General features: G+C 42.5%; 1 long non-coding RNA gene across 1 annotated transcript; it reads right to left on the bottom strand.

Annotated features, from left to right (window-relative positions):
* Window positions 1-2,750: 2,750 nt before the first annotated feature.
* LOC132400913 (uncharacterized) lies at window positions 2,751-10,505 on the bottom strand. Its single transcript, XR_009514428.1, has 3 exons — window positions 10,411-10,505; window positions 9,460-9,731; window positions 2,751-3,411 (listed from the first exon to the last, which is right to left on the bottom strand). It is a non-coding gene; the product is annotated as an uncharacterized LOC132400913 (long non-coding RNA).
* Window positions 10,506-10,824: the final 319 nt, after the last annotated feature.

Genomic DNA, 10,824 nt, shown 5'->3' with positions numbered 1-10,824 from the left:
TTTGTCCCCCTTCGCCCACACCTCAGCGAGTTCCGCGTACGCCATGACGCTGAACTCTTCTTCTGCCGGCTCTGTCTCCGAGCTTACTCCTTTAGCAAGGACTCTCCTACCCCCACAGATGACCCCTTCTCCCGTCTTCAACCCTCCTCCTCTTCATGGACACCCCGCTCTGGTCTTCTGCCTGCTCTGGATCTCTTTATTGCTAATTGCCGACGGGACATCAACCGTCTTGACTTCACCACACCCTGTTCCAATTCCAACCTCACTCCTTCCGAAAGCTCTGCTCTCTCAGCACCAATCCTAACCTCACTATAAAACCCGCTAATAAGGGGGGAGCTGTTGTGGTCTGGCGTACTGAACTCTACCTGGCAGAGGCACAGCGACAACTCTCTGATACCTCCTCTTATTTACCCCTCGGTCATGACCCCACTAAAGAGCACCAGGCCTTCTGTCTCACACAACATCACTAACCTTATTAGCTCTGGGGATCTCCCATTCACTGCCACCAATCTCATAGTTCCCACACCCCGCACTTCCCGTTTCTACCTCCTACCCAAGATCCACAAACCTGCCTGTCCAGGTAGACCCATTGTCTCAGCTTGCTCTTGCCCCACTGAACTCATTTCTGCAAAATCTAACACTGTTTTATCACCCCTTTTTCAATCCGTTCCCACCTATGTTCATGACACTTCTCATGCTTTGAATTTTTTCAATGATTGTAAGTTCCCTGGCCCCCACCGCCTTATTTTCACCATGGATATCCAGTCCCTATATACCTCCATCCCGCACCAGGAAGCTCTCTGTTTCTGTTTTGGATTCCAGACCTAACCAGTTCCTCTCTACCACCACTCTCCTCCATCTAGCGAAATTAGTCCTTACACTTAATAATTTTTCCTTTGGCTCCTCCCACTTTCTCCAAACCAAGGGTGTAGCCATGGGCACCCGCATGGGTCCCAGTTATGCCTGGCTTTTTGTTGGCTTTGTGGAACAGTCCATGTTCCAAGTCTATACGGGTATCCGTCCCCCTCTTTTCCTTCGCTACATCAACGACTGCATTGGCGCTGCCTCCTGCACGCATGCTGAGCTCGTTGACCTCATTAACTTTGCCTCCAACTTTCACCCTGCCCTCAAATTTACCTGGTCCATTTCTGACACCTCCCTCCCCTTTCTTGATTTTTCTGTCTCCATCTCTGGAGACGGCTTATCTATTGATATCTACTATAAGCCTACAGACTCTCACAGCTACCTGGACGATTCCAATTCCTACCCTGTCTCTTGCAAAAATACCTTCCCCTTCTCACAATTCCTCCGTCTCTGCCACATCTGCTCTCAGGATGAGGCTCTTCATTCCAGGACGAAGGAGGTGTCTTCCTTTTTTGAAGAAAGGGGCTTCCCTTCCTCCACCATCAACTCTGCTCTCAAACGCATCTCTCCCATTTCACGCACATCTGCCCTAATCCCATCCACCCACCACCACACTCGGGATAGGGTTCCCCTTGTCCTCACCTACCACCCCACCAGCCTCCGGGTCCAACGTATAATTTTCCATAAGTCCCGCCACCTCCAACGGGATCCCACTACCAAGCATATCTTTCCCTTCCCCCCCTTCTGCTTTCCACAGGGATCACTCCCTATGCGACTCCCTTGTCCATTCATCCACCCCGCCCCCATCCCTTCCCACTAATCTCCCTCCCAGCACTTATCCTTGTAAGTGGAACAAGTGCTACACCTGCCCTTACACTTCCTCCCTCACCACCATTCAGGGCCCCAGACAGTCCTTCCAGGTGAGGCAACACTTCACCTGTGAGTCAGCTGGTGTGGTATACTGCGTCCGGTGCTCCCGGTGTGGTCTTTTATATATTGGTGAGACCCGACGCAGACTGGGAGGCCATTTCGCTGAACACCTACGCATGGTCCGCCAGAGAAAGCAGGATCTCCCAGTGGCCACACATTTTAATTCCACGTCCCATTCCCATTCTGATATGTCTATCCATGGCCTCCTCTACTGTCAAGATGAAGCCACACTCGGGTTGGAGGAGCAACACCTTATATTCCATTTAGATAGCCTCCAAGTTGATGGCATGAACATTGATTTCTCTAACTTCCGTTAATGCTCCCCTCCCCCCTTACCCCATCCCTTATTTATTTATTATTTCCCCCTTTTTTCTTATTTTCTCTCTGTCTTTTTTCTCTCTTTGTCCCTCTCACAGTCACTCATTGCCTGCTCTCCACCTCCCTCTGGTGCTCCCCTCCCCCTTTCTTTTTCCCTAGGCCTCCCACCTCATGATCTTTTCCCTTCTCCAGTTGTGTATCGCTTTTGCCAATCATCTTTCCAGCCCTTAGCTTCATCCCTCCCCCTCCTGTCTGTTCTTATGATTTCGGATCTCCCTCTCCCCCTCCCACTTTCAAATCTCTTACTATCTCTTCTTTCAGTTAGTCCTGACGAAAGGTCTCGGCCCGAATCGTTGACAGTGCTTCTTCCTGTAGATGCTGCCTGGCCTGCTGTGTTCTACCAGCATTTTGTATGTGTTGCCTGAATTTCCAGCATCTGCAGATTTCCTGGTGTTTACACAAGGATCTTTCCATGAAAGGCATTAAAGAAACACATAGCACACCCAAAATTCTGGAGGAACTCAGGGCCAAAACATCGGCTGTATTCTTTTCCGTAGATGCTGCCTGGCCTACTGAGTTCCTCCAGCGTTTTCTGTGCATTGCTTGGATTTCCAGCATCTGCAAATTTTCTCTTGTTTGTGAAAGAAACACCTGGGTTTAACAATAGTATATTAGTTAATGATAAAATTTGCTAGGACCAGCTTCAATTCCAGATTTATTGAAATACCTCAATTTAAATTTGCTACAAATTACCTGTTTGTTCTGTAAAAGGAAAGAGCATCTCAAGCTATGATAATAGGAAGCCAATGACTGTTTAAAATGTTTTGTTTGTTCAGTAAAATAATCTATGAGAGAGAGAGAGAGAGAGAGAGAGAGAGAGAGAGAGAGAGAGAGAAACAGGAATGCAATGGCATAATTAGTCTTCAGTACAGTCATGATATGCTTTAAGAAGATAGACTCCCACTAATGTAGACATGTTTCTATTAGGAGATTCCAAAATACAGACATTGAAATACTTATGGAAGGCGTTCACTGTTATAATTGATGAGAAATGTCAGTCAATTTATCCAACGTATGCTTCCACAAATTGGTTTAATAATGACCAGATGATGTTTTGCTTCATCCCCCCCCCCGATGTTGTTTGACCCACCGAGTTACTCCAGCCGTTTGATTTTATTTTTACTCCGTATTCCAGCATCTGCGCTCTCTTGCGTCTCATTTTTAAGTTATGTTGTTACGTTGATCGGCGCACTTGGGAAAACGTCATGTTCTTCAGGTTGGATTAGGATCACAACCCACCTGAAAAACAAGACCAAGGCTTGCACCTTCAGAAAACATTGCGTTGTGCACCAGGTGCAAACTGTCTGGGGTCTGTTCTGTGGAAGAAAGCAACCCTAGAGCTGAATGAAAAAAATGCCAGGTCAAGGTGAAAGTCAGGAAAGGCCTTCCTTGCAGAGTTATTCAAAAACAGTAAGCAGGAGAAGCGACTGTGGTGCTTATACAAATTATAAACACTGGAATATGAAATGTGGGTTATTAAAAGAAGGTCTGCCTCCGCTTGAATATGAAAGTTTATGAATAGAAGGAGAATTACTTCTTTCAAGTAGGGTATTTTTAAATGTAAGATGATGAGCATTCTCAATCACGGAGCAAAGTACATTGTAAATTCAATTCAACGACCTATCTGTTATCGACGGCCAAAGATTCCCATGTATTTCGGGGTTGTCAGTATTTATTCTCAGAGCTATTAACGTTAGTTGTACTGAAAAACAAGCAGGGTGCTGCTGGTCGGGATGCTCACAGACTCGTGTTACTGAATGTAGTATTAAGTTTCCAAAATAATTAAAGGGCTAATAACTGGAACCACCTCCTACAACAAAGCTGTTCTACTCCACACGGTTTTAATAAATCCTTTATTTATTTTTCCTGAGGTTATAAATTCCCTTTTCTTGATTTCAGAAGATAGGTGTCATGCACCACTCCCTTGATGTTACTTTAACAGAATTACCAGACAAACGCTGAGGAATTGGTGACACTATTTTGTCTGCGACTTTCCAACTAACGGTGTGTGAGGTTCAACGGAGTGAATCGATAACGGTGTCCTAATGCTAAATCATTTCTTTTTTATTTAAACTTCAAGTATTTCCTTGGGAAGCTCCAGTTTCAAAATTACAGTCTGAGGATGACCGGAATCATAGCGGCACCATACAGATAAAAAATGTGTATTCTTTATGTCTTAAGCCTGATAGCAGAGACTGCTTTTGTCATTGCTAGAAAGATGGAACTGGTGGTCGAGACGATGCTGTCAAACTTGGGCTTTAAATTGCTCCTTCACGTTGTTCTATTGTGCAGAGGCAGCGGAATAAAACGAATACAAGCAAACCACGAAGCTCTCATGGCATCAATCCTAATAGCATCTGAGAAACACAGAATCTAGAATAAAATGCCGATTTTATTTTAACAGAATCTCTGCTACGCATTTTTGAATAATTTTGCAGGATCACACAGAAATGAGCATAGCCGCACATAAAAGTGTGCGAAACTCGGTGTAGTATTCTCACTGCGCGAGCCCGTGATCGTGAGGTGCAAGGTTGAAAATAATTGGCGTGCCTAGTACTAAGTGGCCAAGGACTGGAGGCGCCCTCCTTATTTCAATAGAATTAGTGGAGAAGGGCCGTAGAAACAAGAAAGAACCCTCAGCACAAGGCGAAAGATAGCAATCATCAACTCGATTAAACTGCTCCCAAATCTCTTCAGCCTTCCATTTAGGTGTCCAATAATTCCCATTGTTTTGGCTTGGAGCTGCAGCTCTGGAAGGGCAGTAGGGTAATGACACTGGAAGCAAAATATTGGGCTTTCACCAATGGATATCCGTTACATGTGAACTTCCCTCTGGCGCCAGGAGGCATTTGAAGAGGTTGGGGGGCAAGATCGCAGATGGACAACAGTGTATTGGAAGTTCGGGAATCTCATTTAAGCTCAATTTGCGAGAAAAAAAATCACTTGTAGGTTTATGGGAAACTTCTAAGGATGGATGTGCTTAAAAGCCACCGGTCCGCCAGCTGGCCCACACACACACATTCAGGGTACCTACAACGGGCACGATAAAGCAATTTAGGCCAATTTTGCCTCACGTCCAAAAAAAAACGTCTTTTTGACACCGTACCGACAGCACATTCTTCAAACTCCGAAAATTTTCGTTTAACAATGCAAGACGTTAAAAATTATGCAAATAAGAAAAAATGTTTCGGAAATAGTTTTTTTAAATAAAAAACTTGAACTTACAAAAATGAGCTCATTATGCAGAACAACTTCAGGTACTTCCATTTTATTAATCTTCCCACCCATCCAGTAACAGGGTTTTAAAATCCTCTGTTTCAGCTTTATACTCCCGCTATGTGTCTCCTTCATCCAAATACTTATTTTTACATCTTTTGGCAGCTTCCAATACAGAAATAGTATTTTTACGTGGCAGATTAGAGAGTAAATTGGCAGTGTTTTCTCTCAACTGTTCTTTCGAGCTCCAGTGTCGTAAACTAAACAGGGCGAGCTCGGCTGGTTAAAGATTCAATAAATCAGAACGTCTTTGCTCTGTCTGAAGGTGGTCGAGACAGCTTCACTGCTCCTCATTTTATAAAAACACGATTACATCTTTGATCTGGCGCCGCGATTGAATGTGTAGCTATTATTTCTAAAATAACAATTAATGCTTGGTTACTTTGTTTTAAACTAGTGTATTTCTTCATGCCTGCCCGCACAGAGGAAGAAACTGCTCGTGGCCAGGAGTTGTAATCTCTTCTTGTCTCTACCGCAGGACTTCTCAGTCTCACTGACAGATGAGGCCTGCGGTATATTTTACATTTTACTCTGTAACATAGGCTGAAGGAGCATTACCCTGTCCAAAGCCCTCATCAGGACGGGAGGTATGCCGATGTCACTCAGCGTTCGTGGTTCGCACAGTCTCTCTCAAAGCACCCTAAAACCACCTCCTGTCCGAGCCAGTATTCCTTTCTCGTTGAACACGACAGGGGAGGTGTGTATTCGTCTCCAGAAACGTCCACGGTTTATTCATTTCCATTGCTGCTGGCTGACCCGCTGAGGAGCTCCAGAATTTTGTGTGTGTCGCTTTACATTTCCAGCATCTGCAGAATTTCTTGAGTTTAATCCTTATTATTCCTGTTAGCAAAATATGTTTGGTGTTTTCAACTGTATCATTACAGAAGTGCACAAGAACGCAAGGACATAGGACCAGGATCAGGAGGTGGCCATGGGCTCTCATTGTTTAATATGATCATGTTGTCCTCACTCTTCTATGCCATTACTCCATTTTAAGTGCTTCTAATGATCCAGCATCCAGCAGTCAACGACGCAGAGAGGGGCAGAGAATCTTTGCTCTCTTCATCAACTTTCTAAGTACCCTAGTTCTGAATGACTGCAAGTTATGAGCATTTTCAACCAGTGGATCCACAGAATCTGCAGCAAATTTGTTTAAAACCATAGCATGCAGTCTATTGGGTCTCAATAATATATTCACCTTCATATCCAATATATTATCCTATATAATTGGGATTTTGAAAGTTGTATTTTTTTTTGAAGTTGCCCATCTGATACTGTAGGGATATTAGTACTGTCTTCCATAGTTAAGACTGATGCAAAAAGGTTTATTCACCATATTGCCATTTCTGTGTTTTCTGTTGTTAAGTCACCAGTCTTGTTCTCTAGAGATCTGACTGGTTGCATCATGGTCTGGTATGTCAATTTTAAGTGTGCAGGACCATAAGAAGCTGCAGTGAGTAGTAGCCTCTGTCCAATATATCATAGTCACATCCCTCCCCAACATTGGTAGGTAGCTACAGGAGGCAATGTCTCGAGAAGGCAAAATCCATCATCCATCCATCATCCTACCATGCCATTTTCTCAGTCTCTGGTTATGAGATACAGAAGTCCCGTGCCAGCAGGCTCAAGAACAGCTACTTTCCTGCAACCATTTTATTCGTGAACCAACCAGCGCAACTTTAATCTCTAAAATTTAGCAGCGCTATGACTACTTTGATCATCTTGCACTATGATACATTTTTTGTTCATATGGTTTTTTTTTTCGTCTTCTGCTGTGGTGCTCTAAAAAAAATATCCTGACTCTCTAGCCTTTGTTACTTTGGATGTCCAAGTTCTCAATTAACCATAATACTTTGTTAAACACGAACTGTGCATCTTTCTTTTCCAAAGCCTTTTCTTTTGTGAGGATAAAGTCTTGTTGAGTATTATAGGCCAGCTGTTTGAATATCTGCCCCTGTTCCTCTGTTGACCTGCCCCATGGTTTGGTTACCCAATCTACCTAATACAGATAGGTCCTCTTTCTTACCATTATAATTGTCATTCGTTAAATCAAAGTCACTGCTGATGAACCTATGGTGTTCATTTTCAAATGGAATTTGGAATTATATCACACTGTGATCACTAATCCCTATGAAGGTTTGACTGGAAGATTGCTTACTAATACTTTTTCATTGCATAAGACCAAACCTAAAGCAGCTCATTCCCAGTGGCAAGGTCTTATAACATACTACTCTAAAAAGCAGTTTCTTCTTCTTCAGTACACTTAACAGTTTAATTTGTTCATTCAAAAAAGGGATTAAAAACTCCCATGGTAATTACAGTTTACTTCAGACATGCCATGAGAGATCCCCATTTATGCTCTGTCACATTTTGGGGCTCTATAGACCTAAGATGACCTTTGTCTAACCCTAACCCTAGATAGTGCACTTTGTTGAAATCTTTCAAAAATATCCAAGATTAGCATGGTGTGTCAATTAAATATTCATTTGTAGTTGGTTGTATAGACTTGTTGGCAGTCAAATATAAAAATTTATGGTTTGTGAGTGTATCACAATGAAATCAACAGATCTGCTGCTCTCTGATCCTAAGTCTAAATAATTTATCAAGTCCAGTTATTTGAAAAGAAGTGAACTGTGTGCAGGGAGGACATAAATTTTAACTGCCAGTGCAACCTAACCAGAGCAGATGTTATCAAGTCAACTGTTTCCATGCCTTCCAATCACATTTGTCTGGCAGAGAGAAAAAAAATAAATGGGATGGTGTTTTACTGAAACAAAATAATTAGCAGAAAAGCAAAATACAAGGGAAGTAGATTTATTCTAACGCTGAATTTTTCTAGACTGAATATTACAGCTAGATATTTCTGCCATCTGAGTAGCAGTTTGCGTTTTTATTTTACTCGGATTAGCAATGTTTATATTGAAGTGGAGACAAGTTCACAGAAGATGTATTAATAAATGTCTGGGGCTGGAGGGACTGTGGACTACACAAATGAGGTAAATAGGGCAGTATATGATGACGTTTTGAAAGCAGGGATGTAGACAATTGTTTGGCACATCTGAAATCATATCAAATATCAGCAAAGGACAAGTAATTTACGAGGCAGGAACCAGCTCTGGAGCTCAGGTTAATGGTGACCCTGATGGATCACTATTTCACCGAATTTTGCATCTACAAACTAGGAAGCACTATTTGATCAGTGTGCTGACTGTGCCTAGATTATTATTGATATGGGTGGAAAGGAAGCGGGCTATGTGCAATCGTTAAAAGAAATATTATTCTAACCCTGCTAGGAAATCGCCATTCTAACGGTGGACGTCACATATCAATTCACCTGTGATCTTAAAAACAAATTTACCATTTGCCCATTAATCCGCCAGCCGAACCCTCGCTTCCACCGGGCCAATCCAAACGTTGCTCATTTACTGACACATTTTAAGCAACTCGTCTATGCAAAGAACTTGCACTTTCTATGTTGATTCTGTGGATGTTGGACTTGGAAAAATATTATTAAATTTAAAAGGGTTGATATGAAGGGAGGTGGTGTTTAGTCCGGTTTCTGAGTTAAGCGATTTGGCAAACAACTTCATTCTTTCCAATTGTAAATTCAGTTCAAATTTCAACAACAATGCATTATCGGCATGCAATATGTTAAAATTTAAACGGAATTGATGGATGAAGAGATCCCTGCAAGAAATTTATTATAGCCTGCAATTCGGATTCTTATTCACAATCCGATTTTCGTGGGCGGCAGAACTCTAGCTGGAGAGAGCTGCTGTTGATTTATTTGTGTTTGTCAGTCTGACTGATCTCAGCGAGTACTTATGATATAATGCCAAGCGGACGACCTGACAAATTATCAGAACAGAGGTCGTGGTCAAATTCCGCAGAGCCGCCACATTGACTTTTAAAGGAACCAGGACCTGGAAAGGCGAGGGAGCTTTGCAGGTCTTGATCCATCTGCGTACTTGAATTAATAATGTAAACTGACGGCACTTGCATTAAACTCACCGGGACCGTATAAAATTTCATTTTTGTTGCTTCCAAGTATCCTCGTTTGGAGTCAGTTCTGCCCTGGCTGAGATAACAGTGCGGCAGCTACAAAGTGGCCCAGTGACGCGGTTATTTACTTAGAGTCATCCTTCTGCTTCGCCCCGTTCCTAGGTAATGGATGGACTCCGGGGATGTGGCGTAGATTAGGAAAGGCGAGATCTATATCTTTGTTTCCCCTTGGAGACTGAAGTGCTACCGGGATGCCCGGCCATAGAGCGCGAGTGTAAAATCTAGAACACAATAAAAATATTAAACTGAGATCAGAATGACCAGGATGACCGGATATTACATGTATACTATCAAAAACAGGAGCATTTCACTACTAACATTCTGTTGTAGAGTATCCTTATTTTCGCCATGCCATTCTTTATTGCAGACTCTTTTTTTCTTGCTAAATATCCTTTTCTTAAGATGGATGATGGTCCATCGTACAGATTTTAAATATCAATTAATGTGAAAATAAACCCAGGTTATAAAACGAGGAAAGAACATCACGACATATTAAAGCCGAAGCTATTACATAGAAATTCAATGAACAAAGTCTGAAATGCATCAGCCTGTGTTCTTATTCACACCGCCATGCCTCCACCAATACATTTTGTCTCCAGCGTAGGTTTTCATTTCCAACGACAGGGTTCATTTGTACAGGGCTGCTCCAGCTCCACATTGAGCCGATAGCAGCCAGACTTGGAACCAGGTTCTCTTCTTCTACAAGAACGCTGATCTCCCGCTAGTGCGGGGAATGGATGGACGTATCTGCTGTTGGTACTTGGACTTATACTTAATTCATTAGCACATATCAGAAGGTGAGCATGAATCACCAATGAATACATTGATCTTGGACTTTAATTACTAACAAACATCCGGGTTAATATTATGTTTTATTTTGCCTTGTTTCTATATACTTACATTGGATCCGATTTTTTGTTGCTGGCTGTAGACAGATAGACAGCTGAAATGTTGATAATGAGATCCTAAATAAACCAAGATCATAGGAAGTGAACAACTCCAACGGAAACCCAGAGTAAGAAAGCACATAACCAATTACAGATCCCCGCTGGGAATACTGTGTCAGCAAAAAGAGGGGAGATTGCAGGAAACATGGCCAAGAGTTTATTTTTCTTCCTGCAGACTTCGTCAAGGATCTCTTTCCTGCAAGAGGCTACCTGTTGTATAAAGTTTCAGCGAGGTGCCACATACTCTTAAAGCTCGCCACCAACAATTTATAAACAATCCTGAATCTTGAATTTTGAATAAACAATTCAGATGATGTATCGCAAGTGAGTAACGGTGTGATAAAAGTAAAATAAAGCATCTTAAACA

Source organism: Hypanus sabinus, chromosome 10, assembly GCF_030144855.1.
Source record: "Hypanus sabinus isolate sHypSab1 chromosome 10, sHypSab1.hap1, whole genome shotgun sequence".
Taxonomy (NCBI): domain Eukaryota; kingdom Metazoa; phylum Chordata; class Chondrichthyes; order Myliobatiformes; family Dasyatidae; genus Hypanus; species Hypanus sabinus.
The sequence above is the reverse complement of the archived record's forward strand: the minus strand, read 5'-3'. Positions and strand labels throughout refer to the sequence as shown.